This window comes from Mirounga leonina, unplaced genomic scaffold, assembly GCF_011800145.1.
Source record: "Mirounga leonina isolate KUSES-001 unplaced genomic scaffold, KU_Mleo_1.0 Mir_151, whole genome shotgun sequence".
NCBI classification, from domain to species: Eukaryota; Metazoa; Chordata; class Mammalia; order Carnivora; family Phocidae; genus Mirounga; species Mirounga leonina.
In genome coordinates this window covers 29,504,715-29,523,754 of record NW_023270377.1, presented here as the reverse complement: position 1 = coordinate 29,523,754, position 19,040 = coordinate 29,504,715, and the positions used below count along the sequence as shown (strand labels likewise).

The window sequence follows — 19,040 nt, the reverse complement described above, 5'->3', positions numbered from 1 at the left end:
TAAGAGTTAGAAGAACAAAAACACATCACAGAAAAGATGGGAAAAGCCACCCAGAGAGAAAAACATGAGGCAGGAAATGATTGTATTGAACTGGACAAAGAGGAACTGATAGCCTTCAAGATCCATCGCTCGTCCAGCTAAGGTCTGCACAGGGTCTGAAGTAGCACGGCCCGGTCATACCAGCCTCCCCGCAGTAGTCTCACCTGCATTTTTCATATCTCCTGTCATATTGCATTTATTAAGAAATGTTCTCACTCTCTAAATCCAATTCATTAGTTTCCCTCTGTGGATAAGAGGTATGGCATTACTGATGAGAGAAAAATAAGTCCTAAGCTAATCAGCCTTGGTAAATTCCAGTCTTGCACATTATTGTCATGGAAGCTTTCTCCCACAATTCAGACAGGACACAAAGACGCAGGAGAGGGACCAGGTGTGAGATGTCCTAACACCGCTCTCGGAGCCCTGCTGTTTATATCACTTTATACTTTCCCAAAGGGGGAAGGAGAGGAGACCAGGGAGCATTTAATTGCCTTATAAACTGATTGACAAATCGGTGATCTGATGCATATGGATGATCTTTTTAGTGAAATGGCTCAGAAGCTGCTAACAGAGATCATCAGGAGCCATGATTTGCACACCCTCCGCGGGGTTATTACGGAGAAGCGGAAGGATGGGTTGATTATTATCTTTCCTTCTTTCTGGTTTTTGTTTTGTTTTGTTTTTCTTGAATGTTTTCTTCGCCTCCAGGGAAATGCATCCTAGCAGCGTGAGCACCACTATTAATCAACACTTGTAGCAATAATCAGTGAGTGAAAAATGGTGACCAGAACCTGTGAATGCACTGGCATAACTGTCTTCTGAGTTTTCCTTTGTGATCATGCCTTGGCATTCTAACATGGATAATTTATACAAAATTAATGTTGGCACCTTCTGAGGTGCAAAAATTTATAGAGGCAGTGCTTACTTCTTCATCCATTAAAAAAGAAAGAGAAATCGTTTCTGGTCATGATGAATAATATTTTAGAGCCTTTAAAAATACACTTGCTATCTTCATGTTTCTTTGTGTTGTGTTGAGCCAGCGGGTCCCTTTGCTTTTGAGCATGGGTGTTGTGAAAGGCAAACTGTTATAGGTTCTTGCTTCCAGTTTTCCCAGAACTTTCACCAGGAGGGGGTGTGAAAAATAATCAAGAATTCAAAAATACCTCAGGTCCCAAGATCCTTCTGAGAGCTGTCTGGCATTATTGGAAATGCAGGGAGGGGAAGAAAAAAAAAAAAGGCTGAGTTACTGGAGTGGCAAAATGCTGTTGCTAGCCACACCTGAGAGAACATGGTTGTGAAAATAAAGTGAGTGGGGGCTAGTGAGGACACTATACATGAGGGAGGCCATTTTAAAGTTCAGTTGCCGCTTTCATTCCACCAAGCTACCTTTCAGTTCTTACCAGCCTCTGATCAGTAGGATAAATTCTGATGTGTCCACACTTTGAGACTTTCTCTGAAATTTCACTTCCTTGGGATTGGCTTGCCCGGAGCGTAAAGAAGGTCACAGAGGCACAGGACCACATCTTAGAGAGTGATTGATAGACCAAGACTCATAGGGGCATATGACACCACCCCTTGTCTGAGGATCACTCCTGTCATTAAAATCAATGCAACTTAATTAAAGCAAATTACAGATAGATACATCTATAAATAAGATATTAAAGTGTGCTGCTGAATATGATAATTGCTGCATATTTAGCAATCAGTGTGTGTGTTCTGCTCTTGCCAGGAGGAATTCCTTTCAGTGGAATCAATCGAGCTTTATTAAAAACCATCCAAATTAGAGGGAGAAATGATGAGTGTTATAATAACACAAAATCACTGTTTCAACTTTCACTGCAAAGAAAGGAAAGCAAAATATGCCCATCCCTCTTTTTTCACTCAAGGAAAATATTAGACATATTCTCTTTAAGATGTGGATATTTTGAATTTATACATTTTAATTTTTGTATTCTCTTCCCACAAAGGAAGGCAGAGAGAAAGCAACAATCATAAATAAAACAATTCAGCAGTGAGACTGAAGTGTGAGGAACACTCCAGTGCCTGGATATGCTAGTCTATACTTTGATGACAGAAGACAAATAAATGAAGTCCATACTCTAAACAGAGCTTTAAGTGACTTATTTTATTCTCCTCGTCACTAGATCTCTGTGTGTGGAAGTTTTCATAGGTTAATTCAAAATAATGAATGTTAGAAATAAAAACCCATTCTCATCACCTTCCTGACTTGTCTCACTACTTTACCCCTGTCACCTTTTATCATACGTAAGAATTAAGCTTATGGCCAGGAGACTTTTTTTCAGGTTAACTTAAAAATACACATTTTAAAAAAGATCATTCATCACCCAATTTCAAAATCAATAACAAAACATAACGGTTAATTAAATCACTCCCATGTGACCAGGATCATTTTCAAATTTAAGAAAATAAATACTAAAATTACAAGAAGACAAAGATTTCAATGACGAATGTTCTAAGAGACAAAAAAAGGAATCACTAGACAATCAGCCACTTCTAACAGACATCTAAAAGGCATTTACGAAGACTTCTTACATTGGGACAATCCATGCATTTATTGTTTGGAAAGAGAAGGAAAAAAGAAAAAATGGGAAGAAAACAACGAAAAAGGAAGATAACAAGAGCAGAAATGAGTGTGTAGAAAAGTACTTAAGCAAATATTGATTTAAAGATTTTATTTATTTACTGGAGAGAGGGAGTGTGTGTGTGCGCAAGCGAGCAAGGGGAGGAGCAGAGGGAGAACGAGAGGGAGATGATCTCCAGAAGACTCCGAGCTGAGTGCAGAGCCCCACAAGGGGCTCGATCCCAGGACCTTGAGATCACAACTTGACCCAAAACCAAGAGTCGGACACTTAACCAAATGAGCCACCCAGGTGCCCCGCAAATATTAACTTATTGAATGTCTTCCAAGCACTGGTCTAAGCAATGAGGAGAGCAAACAAAGCCCTTGTCCTCATGGAGCTTATGTTTTTGAGGAGAGAGAGAGACAGTAAATAAGTGAAGAGTCAGTATTGTGCCATGATGATTTCCGCAAAGAAATACACAGCTGTGCTAAGGGGCTAGAACATGTAGCTGGGCGAAGTGTGCTGTTTGATATATGGGGGTCAGGGAACGTTTCTCTGAAGAGGGGACATTTAAGCAGGGACACAAAGTGAGGGATGAAAGCGTGTGGCCATCTGAAGCACCTGCCAGGGAAGAGGGCAATGTGAGCAGGAAATCCGTGAGCAAGATACCCGGCACGTGGGAGCAGCAGTGAGGAAGGCAGCATGGCTGGACCAGTGGGAACAAGGAGGATGGGGAGGGAACAAAGCAGAGAGGTTAACTAGTTCAAAACCGCAGGAATCTTTAGGAGCCAAATTATTAAGTCTGCTACCCACCCGTCCTCCCTGATGACTGTTATTTCTGATTTTCTAAGATGCACATACAATGCATCCTACTCTTGCTTAGAAAAGAGTATAAAGGGTTGGCAATGGGTGCAGTTTGCTCTTTTCTTTTGAAGGGCCACCTAAGGCAAGTGATTTTCAGGAGAGATGACCTATGATTTCGCTCCAGATTATCTATGCCAGAGACCATTCTGCAGACAGATTTGTTCCTAATCGTGACACAGAAGTTTTCCACTCTGCAGAGGTTGCGTGCAGATGAGACTAGAGTTCCGCCATGCATTATTTCCTAGCTCCATGGCTAGCATGCAGACATATTGGCCCCATCATCACATTTTCTCTACTTCCTTCTGATGTTACTACCAGCAGTACCATGGAATGCAGCCACCTCTAAATTCCGTGGGTGATGGAAAGAGGAAGTAGTCATAGCCACTGAGCATGCACATCACACACATCTAAGGCCTGCCTTTCCTTTCATACGTGCTCCAACCTTGTGTAACTGATCCTCAGAGTGGTCCCCCTTCCACAGGTAGAAAAGGGGCAGAGTCGTGGTCTAAGACTCCTTACCGTGGTACTTTTTCCATGCCTAAAGATGTCATAGGACAATTCAAAACTAAACTATCCTTTGAGATACGTACTAACAGTAGCTTGCAACTCTGTTATTGGTCACGCAAAGCATGGCCAGTGTGGTTCATTGCAACTTGTAAGTAACTATTCTGTTCGAACTGAATACTAGCCTTCTGGTTATACAACACCACTGCTATTATTGGGATATGTGTAACATAAAAAGAAATATATTTGCTTCAGAAGTCTCTGAAAATACTGATATAGGACCTGACTGAATGGGTCTCTTTAATTCACGTATTTAAAAGAACAAGAGATTGAAGACTTTACCCAGTGAAAGGGTTCCCATCCCTAGAGATAGGTGAGTCCACTCCACCACCTGCACAATTACCTCTTTTATACCAGGTGGGTCTGGCCACCCTTTCTTTGCTATAACTCCTCACGCAACAGCCGGGTGCCCATGTTTGAAGGATCCCAGATTTCCATGACTCAGAAATTAGCCATTAGAAACATGTTGCAGTGTTGGGACATTTTTCTTTGGGGCCTTTGCTATAGAGAATTTTAGCCCAAGTTGCATTTCTTGGTATGTTATCCTTTCTGACAGTAAACATGCCCAACGGTGCTATATTGTGTTAAACCACAAGGGTAGGTTGAGGAGCAATCAGGGTGAGTCTAATAAAAACTTGGCAATAAACAAACAAACAAACAAACAAACAAATAAATAAATAAATAAATAAATAAATAAATAAATAAATAAAAAGTAAAATAAAAAATAAAAAACTTGGCAGCAAGCCTAATGAAAATTGGAGTGGACCTAAAACCCTTTAATAAGATTGTTCTCTTTTTCGTAGGTTCTTACAGTGTGCTTTCCATGAATATTGGGCAATTGGGGATTTTTAAAGGTATTTACTATGGGCGGGTACTTGAATTCCCATTGAGTAAGAATGGCAAGGTAGAGCAAGTGTGGTGGCTGGTAACTGAGTTGAGCACCATTGAACCTGTTGCATGCTGAATTGAATTTTGAGCTTCTAAAAAAACGACTTGGTTAACTTTCAAACCACATGCTCCTATGTTTTCAGGAATGGCATGAAAAGGGCTCCATGCCTTTTCTTTCCAAAGCATTGAGTTCTCCTGCTCCCACTTGCATTTTGCTGCTCTTTGAGTTATGGTCTCTGGTCTCTGATCCTAAGGACAGATGATTCTACTCGTTCTTTGTTTGGATGAGTTGCTCCCAGTGGATGACCCTCAAATTGAAAATGATGTTTCCCCTGTGAACTTCCAAAGCTTAAATTCAGTGTTCCTCATATGGTCAGTAACTCATTTGTGGATTGCTAGCATAATTTATGTAGTTTTGCTGTCTACAGAGTAAAAGTGAGTTTCCCTCATGAGTTCCCCATGGCCCTTGGGGAAGATGCTCAAAGAGACCCAGCCCCTACACTATGCTGGACCAATTGACAGAATTGGGAGATGAAACTCTCTCTACTTCCTTCCAAGTGACTTAGATTAATACTGGTGTTATTTTCCATACCAAAGTCCAATTATATAATGGAGGATTTTTAGTAATTGGGCCCTTTGGATTTTAAATCCTCTCAGGTCAGTGCCCATGAGGATAGCCTTCAGTAAGAAGGACTCTGGGGCTTTGCACAGAATGCAAATCTGATTTATAGATGGACATGGCATTACGTCTGTCACAAATACATTATGAATGGGTGTTATACATTTTCTAACATACAGATCAACCCCCCCTTGGGAAATTATCCTTCATCCTAATGGATTACACCATAGTAGGTTTCTTGTAAAATTCATCCTAAATTTTCACTTTCTTAATTTCATTACATTGATGAGTCAAGATCCCTGTTTATCCTTTTGCCTACATCTGAGGGATGTTAGAAGAATTAGACTAAAGTTTATAAATCACCTCACGATTCCCCCAACTGAGCCCACAGAAACAGTAAAAAGCAGTCGTAGATAATAAATAGGTGCTGATTTCTGCTCAACCTGCATATTGTACTGGGGCACAAGGAGTGCTCCCTCAATTAAGTAGATAAACGTTTTTCTTCTGAAATATGGGAAGTCATCTAAATGGCGCTCAACTGGCATTTCAAATGCTTAGCTGCCAGAGTTCGAATTTTGTTTCTTCACCTGGAGAGAATCATGTCGAGTGTTGGCTTCTTTTCTTTTTTTTCTTTTTCTTTCTCCTGTCTGCTGCCCTCCTGCTCCATGATGCTTCCCTTCAGACTCTAAATCTTGGCTTCTCTGAAAGAAAGGCCTTCTTCCACAATGTGGCTCTAACCCTGGGATTGCACTCATTTAGGAAAAGCCACCAAAAGAGTGTGGTAGGACTTGGAACAGAATGACTGAGGTCAGCAGATGAAGGTGGGCTCACTCCCTACCCGGTGCACAGAGCCCCTTCTGCCCTGGGAAGGGATCCAGCTGTTGTTATGCACTCCCCACTCAGTCAGTAGGGGTACTGGTACTTATGTTTGATCCCAAACAGTTCAATAATGTAATAAAATGCACACTTCACATCTGTACTGTTAAATGCCTAAATCACAATGAAGATTGTTTCTTGACTTCACTCCATGCAGTGGAATTAATGTTCCCCATGAATTGGAGTGCTGTATTCAGTTGTGAATAGCCTCTTGAGGTAGGCCAGCTAGGTTAATTCAAGTTTGTTTTCTCTGGTTAGTTTAGGATTATGTGTTTCTCTGCTTGCCTGTGTTACGTCTCACCTTCAAGATTACTTTTTTCATTTAAATGGCTCATTTTTTTAATCATCCAACATTTACTGAGCGTGAAATGTGCTGGACAACAAGTGTTAATAAATACCATCATAAAAGATCATTGTAAGATAACACTCTAAGTAAGTATGTAAAAGATATACTCTAGGCTCTCAGAAAATAGGAAGTGAATAGGTCTGTCGGAAGAGTTTCCCAGGGTGGTGATGGGAAGGGCAAAGGACGAGCTGAGCAGGATGAGAAAGTGTGCAGGTACATGGGGGTCAGGAAAGGACCCATGGTTCAGAAGGTGTACACAGGGTGAAGTGGCAGGAAATGGAGCTGCAAAGATGAGGCGGGGGAGGAGGATGACAACGATGATGACCACAGTAGACTGTGAAACTGGATATCACATTGGGGAATTTAAGCTTTATTCTAGGCATTGAATAGTTTCTGTGAACCACAGTAAGATGATTGTGTGTGTATGTGTCTGCATAAATCCATATACATACATCACACATACATAGACATGCATACATGTGTACACACAGAGACATATGAATACATATATCATCTTTTAAATATGTCATATCATTCCAGCCATTCATCTTGTATATAAAAAGCACAGAAAATAGGCTCTTTTATGAGAGAAAGTAAGAATTCTCTCTCTCTCTCTCTCCCTCTCCTCTCCCTCCCCCCTCCCCCTCTCTCCCTTATCCTTCCCTCTTTTCCTCCCTCCTTTCCTATTGCTCTCTCTCTCCCCCTCACTTGACCCTACCCTTTCCCTCTCTTTCTCTCTCTCCCACCCTCCTTCCCTCTCTCTCTTCTTCTCTCCCCCTCTCCCCCCCCCTTCTTTTTTTCTCTCTTCACTCTCTTTCCCAGGACTGTTTTTAGAACAGTATCGCTGAAGAAGCTTCCATTGGCTTAGCCAGGGCTAGGCAGAGGGTCATAGAAATAAACTCTACAGAACAGGAAAAAAAATTCTCTCCAGGTGTTTTCCTTACTAAAAGAAAGATTAGATTCCATGTAACTGCAGCAGCATTGGCAATGACTCGGATGGACTGAACATATAAGTACACTCTATATGGATGATACACACTTTGTAGTTTACATGCATCGGACCATTTAATCCACACAACCACCATCTGAGGTAGGTACTATTATTAACCACATTCATGATGAGAACTGAGATCAATGAGGGGAGAAGACCGAGGCTCAGAAGTGACCTTGCTCAAGGTTACACAGTGGGTGGGCGATGAGATTCGAGCCCAGCCAGTGTTGTCTGGAAGAAGCGCTCCTAACCTCAGTGCTAGCTCCTTGTGCGGGCCAGAGACCACGCCACTCAGTGTCCAGTTAGAAAGTCTGCAAGCAAGTCACTTTCCAGTTAGGATGGAGGGACCCGGGGCTCTGCAGGAACAGTGGTGCTCTTCAGGATCATCTTCCCGTTGTGCCTCTCTCTTTAAACAAAAGAGCCTTACAAGGAATTTGTAACACTTGCCTTTTTCCTGGTCAAGGAGTGGCATGAATGTGTCAGATAATGTAGGAGCACAGACTTTGATCATTGCAACATCCTTTGTGAGTATCGTATGTAGTGACATATCATTCATCCTACATGTATGTAGGAACTAGACAGTGAGCACTTTTTAGAAATGACAGATAGTTTGCAAACTGGCATTGACCCCTTAGGGGTCGGCCTCTAGAGGAAGCCTATGTGCATGCTGCTGGCTGCATGGCTGGGTGCCCGTGCATCCAAGCCCCAAAGCCAGCCCATGCTCATGGCCCTGTCCTCGCCTGCATCCCCACCAGATTTTTCACCAAGTGGAAGCACAGCTGTTACAATCAATGACCAGCTGTGTTTTATGTTCACAATGGCTATTAAAACCCATGCACAAGCATTGTTTCTGTACTCTCTCCTCAAGAACATAGGGACCTGGCTTGCAAGCTTTAATCAGGTCACTGAACACAGTCTCCAAAGCTGAAGCCACCACCTCACCCCAGGTCACTGTCCAGAGCAAGCGATTCCTGCTCAAGTGGCGTCATGATGAGGCCCATGAGGTTAGAGGTGTTTTCAAAGCATCTGAGGCAGAGAAGGAGGCTTTGGTGGAGACTCACAATTTGCAAACCTGCTCGGGAACCTAGGGGAGACTCTCGGCGCTGGTCTCCTTGTGCCCTTGTTCCTCATTTAAATATCAGTATTCAGCTTAGAGGGGAAGTCCAGGACGGCATTTCTAGACCCCGTTAGCCGCAGCTAATGGCACCCCTCCCTGGTAGGGGAGACGGCTACTGTGCCATTATGCTACATTCATTTCTTGGCTCGTATAAGAAACTTGGGCTGATTTTTGTTGTTGTTGTTGCTCTCGGTATATTTGCATAATTTTATGTCCTGAACGGAGTTCTTGATTTTGCAACATCATAATAAAAAACAGTGTGAATTGGCAGGTTTAGGGGTATGATTTGCAGCTGGTCTATCACTTCCGCTACTGGAAGCTTCAGCTTGAAGTATTATACAATTATCATATTTTACAGGACTTGAGCTTCTGTTTGCATCGGCTCATCTTTTGTTGTTGCTTTTTTAAAAATACTCTCTTTTGGGCGCCTGGGTGGCTCAGTTGGTTAAGCAACTGCCTTCGGCTCAGGTCATGATCCTGGAGTCCCTGGATCAAGTCCCGTGTCGGGCTCCCTGCTCAGCAGGGAGTCTGCTTCGCCCTCTGACCCTCCCCCCTCTCATGTGCTCTCTCTCTCATTCTCTCTGTCAAATAAATAAATAAAATCTTTAAAAAAAAAATACTCTCTTTTAACATTTTTGGGGGTAGATGGATTGCCCAATATACTCGCTTAATACACTCTTCTCTTCATGGTATAAATTCATATAGTTCAGTGCTATTGAAATCAAAACACCAAGGTCTAATTGACATAATAACACGATGAGTTCTTTGGACAGGTTTTGGAGATTGAAAACAATGATGAAGCAAATGCAACCCAGGGTTATAGCAATATCTCTAACCGTCCCCTTTTCACTCATTGCCATTATTTTGATTAAAAGGTCTATAGAAGCCATGGTGGTTGTTCAGGATGCAAAAATTATTGCAGAAACTTCCTCTATTAATGGAAATTATTAGAGGATGGGAATGATACTCGAACAGCAAGAATGACATTAATTATGCGAAAAGCAATCATATCTGGCAGTTGGCAGGCATGCATTATTCTTCAACACTCTTCCACGGGTTTGTGTCCAGCCAGCACTAGAAACCTAAAAGCTTTTTATTTGGCAAAGTTTTCAGAGCATTTGGACTTCTAGCTTATAAAAGATAATTTGGAAGGGAATTTTGTTGGTGAAATTGAAGAATTCAGTAATGAGTTCTGTGTAGATGAATCAATGCCCAATTAAATGATTCTATCAAATCCAACTTTAAATGTTGACTTGAAAAAAAAAATCACATTTTAAAGACTTTGAGAACAAGATGCTATATATACACATCTCACCAGATGAACAAAGTTGTATTACCAGCCTGGTAAAGGTAGGGAGTGTTCCAAATGATCCCAAGAGTTTGATGAATGGAGAGCTACTTAGGGCAGGAATTATCTGTATACTAAAAATTAGAACAGATTGCAATAGCCTAGCTTATTTCATTCCATTGTTCCCTTTCTCTTTTACAACACTTCTTTGTTTCTCGGGGTTTTTATTTCTCTTTCCATTGACACCCCTCTTTCAAGGCTCCCTCCTCTGTTCACCACTGTTTTGATGTTCTCACCGCCTTCTACAGAATCTATTTTTCTTATCTACTCCTACTTTTGCCTATTCTTGTCCCTTCACAGTCAGTAAATACAACCAATCAGAGCAACATTTGTTGCTTTATTCATTCACACGATAAGCATTTATTGAGTCCTTGATATGTTTAGGGCACTGACCTGACCACGGGAAGAGTTACCAAAACTGCAGGAGCCAGCATTCTGGAATGGGCACCAAAGTGCATGTTTAGGAGCTATAAAATATCCAGCGGGATCGAGTCATTGAATATGTGTGAGAGAGATGAGATAAAGCTGGAAAATTCGGTCGCTACAGGTTACTGAAAACTTTTATCTACTAGTTAATAGAAAATCATTAAATGGGGACACCTGGGCGGCTCAGTCGGATAAGCGTCTGCCTTCAGCTCAGGTCATGATCTCAGGGTCCTGGGATGGAGCCCCATGTTGGGCTCTCTGTTCAGCAGGGAGTCTGCTTCTCCCCCCGCCACCCCCACCTTTCTCTCTCTCTCTCTCTCTGTCTCTCTCAAATAAATAAATCAATAAATAAATCTTAATAAAAGAAAGGAAGAAAGAAAATCATTAAATGGACATGGGGGTTTGGTTTTTCAAACCAGGTTCTGACACAAGAACATCGATTTTCAGAATGTCATTTGTTTAATTCTCTTTTTCTCTTCCTCTTGTCTTCATTCATCTTTCTAGAACTTGACCTCTGCTGATACAATAGTCAGTTGCAAACTAATTTGGTTAATACAAATTTCAGATTAACAGGTGTGTGATCTCAGCATTAATGGTAGCAAGGTCAGGTTACTTTGTGACTCCAATGGGTGCTACACACTGAGGTAGCTCTTCAGATCAACAGTGGCTGTGCCCAGCGGACACAGCAATCTATCCTACCTTGTAAGGCTCTCCTATTACGCTACTGTTATTTTCAGCTCTTAGGAATCTTCCCTCATTCCAAGCAATTACACAATTGAGGTTCCCAACGGTTTGACTTACATGCCAGATCCAAGTTTAAATCTAAATTGTTAGAATGTATGTTTTAAAAATTATTTTTAAGGGAAAGGGAAAAATCAGAACTATGTAAACAAAAGAGCTTGAAAATGGCAGTCTTAATAAGACTGAACCATAGGACAGATGCCATAAAAACCTTCTTAAAAAAATGTTGATGGGGCGCCTGGGTGGCTCAGTCGTTAAGTGTCTGCCTTCGGCTCGGGTCATGATCCCAGGGTCCTGGGATCCAGCCCCGCATCTGGCTCCCTGCTCGGCGGGAAGCCTGCTTCTCCCTCTCCCACTCACCCCCGCCCTGCTTGTGTTCCTTCTCTCGCTGTGTCTCTCTGTCAAATAAATAAATAAACTTTAAAACAAAATGTTGATGATACATGTTGTGCTATTTAACAGGTCATGTTCAAAAAGATAGCTAGCCATTATGGAAGCTGATTCTCTCTGTTAAGTGCCACTGAGTAGATGTGTGAGACTTCTATTTTATGGGCTCAGTAAATATTCATGAACAAGGTGAGGTGTCAGGCTTTGAGAATGCAGTGGCTCAAGAAAGCAGAATCGTCCCAACTCCAGTGAAGCTCCCTTGTCTTGTGTAAACCAAATTAATAGACTGACACAGTGCATGAATACTGAAAACAAAACCTGTACATTATACAGCCTGTTCTTGTTTATAAAACATGATTTTTTACTAAAAATTACTTTTGGTGTGCCAAAAGTTAACATATAGGCATATATCAGTGCCTCCAGCTATACGCAAAACTATTCCCGGCAACTGGAGTTCAGCGGTCTGGCTGTGATGACCATGACCATAACAATCAGCAAAACTAAAAGGCAACCTACAGAATAGGAGAAGCTATTTAAAAATGACATATCTGATAAAGGGTTAGTATCCGAAATATATAAAAAAATTTTTATAACTCAACACCCAAAAAATGAATACTCCAACTAAAAAATGATCAGAAGACATGAACAGACATTTTTCCAAAGAAGACACAGTGATGGCCAACTAACACATGAAAAGATGCTCAACATCATTGATCATCAGGGAAATGCAAATCAAAACTACAATGAGATATCACCTCACACCTGTCAGAATGACTAAAATCAAAAACAGAAGAAACAACAGGTGTTGGCAAGGATAGGGAAAAAAGGGAGCCCTCTTGCACTGTTGGCGGAAATGCAAACTGGTGCAGCCAATGTGGAAAACAGTATGGAGGGTCCTTAAAAAGTCAAAAATAGAACCACCCTATAATCCAGCAATCACAATCCTAGGTATTTACCCAAAGAATACAAAACTACTAATTCAGAGGGATACATGCACCCCGATGTTTATAGCAGCATTAGCTACAATAGCCAAATTATGGAAACAGCCCAAGTGTCCATCAATTGAAGAATGGATAAAGAAGATGTGGTATATATATACATATATATATATATGTATATATATACAATGGAATATTACTCAGCCATAAAATGCTTGCAGACAGTCGTGTTTTCACATGTCCTACCCCACTGCCCCCATAAGCTCATCTGAACGTTCAAGTCTTTTGTCTCTGTTCTTTGTTTAGGAACTAGAGCTACAGTAACTGGAATGATCACTGCCAACCTATGAGACGGCATTGAGAGTGGACTGAGTTCACATCTTGGCCTTGCCACTGTATGAACTTTTGGCAAGTTGCTTTAACTTTATCTGAACTCTCCTTCTCTTGTGTGTAACGTGAGGCAGAAATGGAAATGATAGCATTAATTCTAGCTCATGATATGGATCACACAGTGTTGCAGAAAGTCATTTCTTTCTAGTCATCTTTTTTCTAGTAATGGGACTGACTGGAACCTGCCCACGGACTGAACTAGGAAAAGAAAACATTATGAGAAGCTTGAAATTGTATGTATGTTTACATTGTTTAGTCTTTATAAATGCAAGTGTATTTTAAGTATACTAGAGAGCTTTCATCACTAAATATCCTTTATAAGACCTATTAGTTAAAAGAGATAGTATGAACTCATAAGAAACAATATGAATAAACTGTTATGTCATTTTATGATTTGGCATATTTTGAGGGTCAACTTTTTTCTTTTAAAATGAGTAAGAACACTGACTGTCACAGAGTATAATAAAAATAAAACAGGGGCGCCTGGGTGGCTCAGTTGATTGAGCATCTGACTCTTGATTTCGGCTCAGGTCATGATCTCAAGATTGTGGGATCGAGCCCCGCATCAGGCTTCATGCTCAGCATGGAGTCTGCTTGAGATTCTCTCTCTCTCTCTGTCTCTCTGTCTCTCTGTCTCTCTGTCTCTCTCTCTCCCTCCACCCCTACCCTGCTCACGCTCTCAATAAATCAATCAATCAATCAATCAATCAATCTTTTTAAAAATAAAACAGCTGAGGCATAAATAACTCACACATAACATCCAAGAAATGAGTCAAAACCAAATTCAATAAATATTGGATACTAGCAGCTGGTGATTAATGTTACTGACTGAGACCCCACTAAATTCCTGTTTACTCCATTCCTGGAAAATATAGGACACGTAAACAGATTTATTAGGGTAATGTTTTTCCTAATACCTTCTCTTCATTCTTTTCATCAGAAATTGCCTTCTCTCAAGTAAAAGTTTAGATTTCAGCCAGTGTTGCAATATCTCTATTTGTAGGTGGACAGATGGGGAAAGGAAATGAGATGGTGTCTGGCTCTTTAATTAAAGATGTAGAGCCAGAGTGTGCTCTTCACGCTCACTGGCAAGACACATATGCACATGTGCGCGCACACACACACACACATACACACTCACTCACATGCAAAGTGCATCTGATAGATGAAGCCAAATTTGTAAAATTGTATCCATAATCATAGTTTCTATGGTAACTGTATCTTAGGCCCAGGCACAAACAGAGCTGGGCAGGAGATGTCTGATTTTATTTTCTCTGAAGACAATCAGAAGAGAGGGAATTCAGGTTATCAAGACACCATGGCCCAGTGTACATATGGCTAGTACTTGGGTCATGCTAGCATAAGATTGAATGCTGAAATCCCAATGAATGTGTTATAATTTTATAATGTTGCAGATTACTTTGCTGTCTGTCATTCAGCTTTAAAGTAATTATGTTACAGATGTAGGGTTACCATATTAATGAGGTGGAAGCAGTTAACTTAATGTGGAAACTATATGCAAAATAACTTTTATAAATGTATGTAAGTTAGAAGGGACTTTAAGGATTTATTTTTACTCCAGGATTTTCCAAGGGAGGAAAATATAGGCACAGAATGGTTAAAAGGCTTCCCCGAGAGTTATTTTTAAAATATTTTTATTTGGTGTATTTTCTAAACTAGCAGATGTTCTAAACTAGTCTATAAACTGAATACCCAGTTATTTGACAAAATTACTGAAATTAAATTAGAGAAAATAAACACTTCAGAAATAATGGTTTGAAAGAGTGTGTGTACTTTTGCTTCTCTAGACAGCATATTTCTAAATACATATCTCCAGCATAATATACTTCACATTGCCAAAGAGAAATCATTTACAACCTATTTTGATTAGTTTCTTTTTGTTTAAATGAAGTATGGTGAGTTTTGCTCCAAATATGTAGCATTTCAGCAGAATGTCTTCATATTAGAAGATGCTCAAAGACAAGTTCCTAAGTTTTTTAGACATTTTCATCATGTTGTTTCCTTCAAAAATCTTCGAGCCAGACCTATAGCTAAGTAAGAGGAATGTAATTAAAAGAAAGCTTCTGGAAACTGCTTAAAAATATCTGTCATGTTACCAACTTGAAATGAAAGGCGTGTTTCCTAAAATGGCATCTAAATTTTTATACTTTGCATCTTAATCTTATGATGGGTCTGGCAGCATGCAACGCACTTCTGTGTAATGGATCCGAGCAGGACCTATTTGTAAATGAGGATGTCGCATACAGGTGAATCAGCCAGATTGCAACTTTGCAGCACGTTTCTGTCACAGCAGCTTTTAAACTTCCTCAGGAAAACTGACTTAAGGGACATAAATGACAACGTTGGCAAAAATGTGTCCCAACCTGTGGGAACTGGGAAACATGTTAATTTTGAATTGTTTCCACTTTTTATCATCAGACATTTGCAGAAAATCTTGTGTGATTTATTCTTTTATTTGTAATGAATTGTTAAAACATGTTTGAAAGGGCATTAAATCTTCCCCTCTGTCATTAATCTGCAAATGGGAGAAATCGGGGGTTAAATGGCCTCTTTAGTATATTGCTTTGTGAAACTGCTGATTCCAGCAATACTGAGGTAGAAATACATACTAATTTAAGGAACCCTGAATGTAACCAGCAAGCTCCTTGCTTTTGTAGAGAAAAGACTAATAGCTTTATATTAACAAGGCTCTTAACATCCCAGCCAGCAGGCATTGAGTGAATGAAATTGGGAGAACTCCCATGGACTAAAACCATCTTAATTCAACATTCTGCGTACACCAGACCTTCCTGATAGGCCGTCAGAGGCTGTCATAAGCCAGCCAAACAGGATCACCACCGCAAGGCACACCAAGCGTGGGCCTCTCTGGTTGTTTTTGAATAAGCTCTCTGAAGTTTCTCTTCCTGAGCTTTATTAGTAGAGAAAGATAAATATGCCCCAAATCTAAGCGTAAGTTCTAACATTACATTGTTTTGGAAAAGACTAGGTTTCCCTTATGGCTTAAGTCAAAATTATTTCTATCAGACATATATTTAGGTCATTACATTAAAAAAAAAAAAAAAACAGCCTGCTTGATACCAAGTGGGATAAAGGGCTTCTTTAAAAAAATTAATTGGATCAAAGCCACTGACCTTATTTTTTTATGATGAGGGAAATTACCTGATAAGGAGTGCTGGAAGCAGGAACATTTCTGAGTCTTACTGCACACTGAGCAAAATGAGAAATGAGCTTATAAATGCCTGTGCCTGTTCTCTTTCTCATCACTCCCTCCTAAAGTGACCTGACTTCCTAAGGACCTAGCTACAACTTATAATTAGTTTCTCTTTGGCAATCCTCTATCTGCAAATTCCTACCCTCAATTCACAGCTATTTGCAAGAATCTTGGTACCCGACACAATAGTCCGTATTGCTACTATTTCTGATTAGGATATAAAAATTGATCAAGTTATAGGAGGAGATTAGATAAATTATGACTTATCCATAAATGGGATGTTATGTAGCTATTAAAATTTATGTTTGTGAAATATATCTGGTAGCACAGCAAAATACCAATAATAAATAGTTGGGGGAGAAAACTATATGCCCTTAAAATATGTATATATTAAAAATGTTAACAGAGGTCATCTTTCAATGATTTAGGGAGAAAAATCAGTTCAATGTGTTTTTTAAATGATGGAACACAAATTTATTCCCATCATTTCCATTAACTAACACCGTGTCCCTGAGGGAGAGGACTTTTTCTCATCTCTCTGTTTTAGAGTACATAGCAAATGACTCCACTTAGGAGATACTAACAAATGTTTATTTCCTTGAAAGTATTAATCTTATTTTCTCGGCGTGATAGCATAAGACAGTACAACCAGTGTTTGGTTTTGGTTGTTTTGGGTTTTTCTTTCTTTTTAGGGGGAAAGCGATAAAGATTTTCAATACTGTGGAGTCCTGCCTTCTCTCCCCATCAATCCACAGAAATCACTCTTGATAAAGCACCGATCACCATCTCATTGCCAATTCCCACAGACACTTCTGCAGAACTTACATTAGTCACTGTTCAGTTACAGAGAACAATATCCACTCTAGCTGGTTTAAGCAAGAACAAATTTATTATGCCATACTAATGGGCTTACAGAATCTCAAGGACAGATAAAGAAACATAATCTTGGCTAAGCTTTCAGGAATGATTTCTCAAGCCATGCTACAGAACCAGGCTACCAAGGGAGCTGCTGCCACCTCTCTAAGAAAGCTTTTGGTTCCAGAGCCACACAACAATGCCTGTTTCAGGAGCCACCATAATTGGGAAAGTGCCACAATCAGGAAGCCATCTTTAGTGCTGCCAACTCCAAAGCTAGCTACAAAAGCTACCCTCCACCCCAGAAACCTGCAATGACACATCTGCTAAAACTGCCAAGGAAACCAAACACATCTTTGGTCACTGTTGTCAGAATAAACAGTGGAAGTGTGGCCACTTGCTCAATGGCCCATCTTAAATCAGACCAGTACACTGACTACAAGGGCATTCTGGGAAAGGCCGGTCTAGCTTTCTGAGCCCGGTAGTTCAGGGTGACGCTCTGCAAGGGGGGGAGGTTTGGGTAAAGCCTACCAACATACCATATTGACTACAGACCTTTTCTTACTGCAGTTCTTTTTTTTTTTTAAAGATTTTATTTATTTATTTGACAGAGAGAGCGCGCGAGAGAGGGAACACAAGCAGGGGGAGTGGGAGAAGGAGAAGCAGGCTTCCTACGGAGCAGGGAGCCCGATGCGGGGCTCGATCCCAGGACCCTGGGATCATGACCTGAGCTGAAGGCAGACGCTTAACGACTGAGCCACCCAGGCGCCCTCTTACTGCAGTTCTTGACTGCTTTTGACACTGTTGGCCACACCCTCATTCATGGAATGCTTTTTCTCTTGATTTCTACGATAACACTCTCTCCTAGTTGTCTTCCAGACCAACTACTGGTCTAGACCTCCTCAGATTTCCTCCTGCGTTCAACTTGTGTTTGTCTGCCCCTTAAATTACAGTGTTCCTAAGAGTATTACTGGTATTCTTTTCTGTTTCCATTGCGTGTCTTTTCTTCTATTCTGTGTCTACAGACTCTCCCTGGGCATTCTAACTCTTTCCCAAGGTTTTAGGTACCATCCATAGGCCCTGTATTTCCCAATTCTCCATCTCTAGTCCAGGCTTCGGTGTTGCAAACTTTTACACTCATTTATCTATGAGACATCACCATCAGATGGCCCATTCAAGCTTGGTATATCTAAGTATCCCCTCCTCCCACTGTACCCTTGCCCCTAAATCTCATCCTCCCTTATTCCCTCTTGGTGATGATTACCAAGTCCACCTAGTTGCTAAGCTCAGAAAATTGTACATTATTCTAGGCACATCCTTCCTATTAATCCTCAGTCAGTCCTACTGAACCTGTCCCCCTTAATATTCTTATATCACTCCCTTGCCTTTATCTTTTTTCTTTTTTTTAAGAAACTGTTTATTTTCTGTCAACCTTAGTTCCATTTTGTTTGCCTTTGTGGAAGAGCAGCTTAAGACCACCCGGTGGTTGCTCCTACCCATTCAGTGGCCTGAGCAGTGGGAGCTGTGGACTAGTCTTCAGTGGCTGGCTGAGTGCTCCAGTCCTCAGGAGGGAACTGCTGAAGAGGCACCGAGGGCCCCTGCTTGCCTTCAGACCAGTCTGCGACCTCAGGTTGAATAGCAGTGAATCTAGGAGCTGGAGCCATCCATTCATGCTGAAACTCCTCCTTGGTCACAGCCTTCTCAGAGCAGCCTGCTCTTCCTTTTCAATCTCTTCAGGACCCTGTAGAAGTAGAGATCAGACATGACCACCCATGGATGCTCACGGGAAATGGTGCCATGCATGCGCAGAACTTCCCTGGCCAACATCTACCACAGC

The 19,040-nt window shown here is 40.9% G+C and overlaps 1 protein-coding gene across 2 annotated transcripts in view; it reads left to right on the top strand.

Annotated features, from left to right (window-relative positions):
* Positions 1-19,040, top strand: part of PARD3B (par-3 family cell polarity regulator beta) — a 995,632-nt gene that overhangs the window by 919,643 nt on the left and 56,949 nt on the right. The window lies entirely within an intron of this gene.